Below are 1197 nucleotides of genomic sequence, written 5' to 3'. Positions count from 1 at the left end.
CTCGGCAGCAAGCGGCCCGGCATCAGTGCTTGTCTTTTCCGCGACAGTCGCTTATATTAAACCTCGTAAAAAAGTTTAGAGTACCAGGGTCAGTTCTGAATAAAAGTGGAAAGAAAAATGGGGAAATCTAAACAATAAAGTATACAAAGACAATCCGCACACCATCCATGAGTTAAAAGAGAGTATTGTATGAGAACTACAGTAGACGAACTTGCACGTGTAAATGCCAATTTCCTTCGGAGATGCCAGGAATGTGTTGCAGCAGAGGGACATCATTTTCAACACCTTCTGTAGTCAAGGTTAGTACACAATATGAAAACTGTAATTTTAATAGCCGACTCTAGCGACTGTCGCTGACCCGTTCACCGGGAATGACAAGCGCTGATGCCGGGCAGCTTGCCGCCGAGTCTCGTAGCGAATGTCAGGGAATGCTCTGTACTTAACTACATAATTACATCAAAATAACAATAATCTCTTAGCTTGGGAGGGGAGGGGTGGTGTTTATTCGAGCCTTAGGGTTAGCTGGGGGATGCTTCTATGGTTTAACTTGGGGACAATAAAGCAGCTGGGAGGATGCTTTGTAAAAATTTTGCTAGTTGTGAGGATCCATCCCCCCGCATCCCTCCTCACTTCGTGCACTGCTAGCTTAAATTGATAGATGATATTGCAATATACGTATTATCTCATGCACCTGTATCTTCAATTAATTTTTGTCTGCACAAATTCAAGTCTTTATAAAACAAATAGAGAAGTTTATAAAATCAGAAATAAGGCTTTGGCGCTTGTCGAGTGGGGCTCTCTGGTTTGTCGCCCTCGAGGGCGACGCCAACAGCCGCCTCTATTGGAGGCCCGCAAATTTAAAATCAGTTGCACGCAATAGCTTTGTCTTTTGAGCAGAACTCTAGAAGTTAAAAAAAAACAACGCGTTACGCTCACTTCAGTCAGAGAGTAAAACCAGCGATAAAAATGTCATAGCCGGGAAATGGATTTATTCAAATTTACAGGAGAAAGTACTTACGGAACTGAGTTTCTGTGTAATATCGGAAGGTCGTAGAAGTGTTTTCTCGTATTTTTCAATGTATTTGGCCGCTAAAATCATGTATTTTTCTATAATAATGTCCGTCCGATGCACGAAAGCTGTTGCTTGCATTACGATCCACGTACTTGAACCGGATGTTGCGAGCATCTCATGACGTA

This window comes from Lepisma saccharinum, chromosome 27 (genome assembly GCF_977018435.1).
Source record: "Lepisma saccharinum chromosome 27, izLepSacc3.1, whole genome shotgun sequence".
Lineage (NCBI taxonomy): Eukaryota > Metazoa > Arthropoda > Insecta > Zygentoma > Lepismatidae > Lepisma > Lepisma saccharinum.
Note: the sequence above shows the minus strand (reverse complement) of the source record.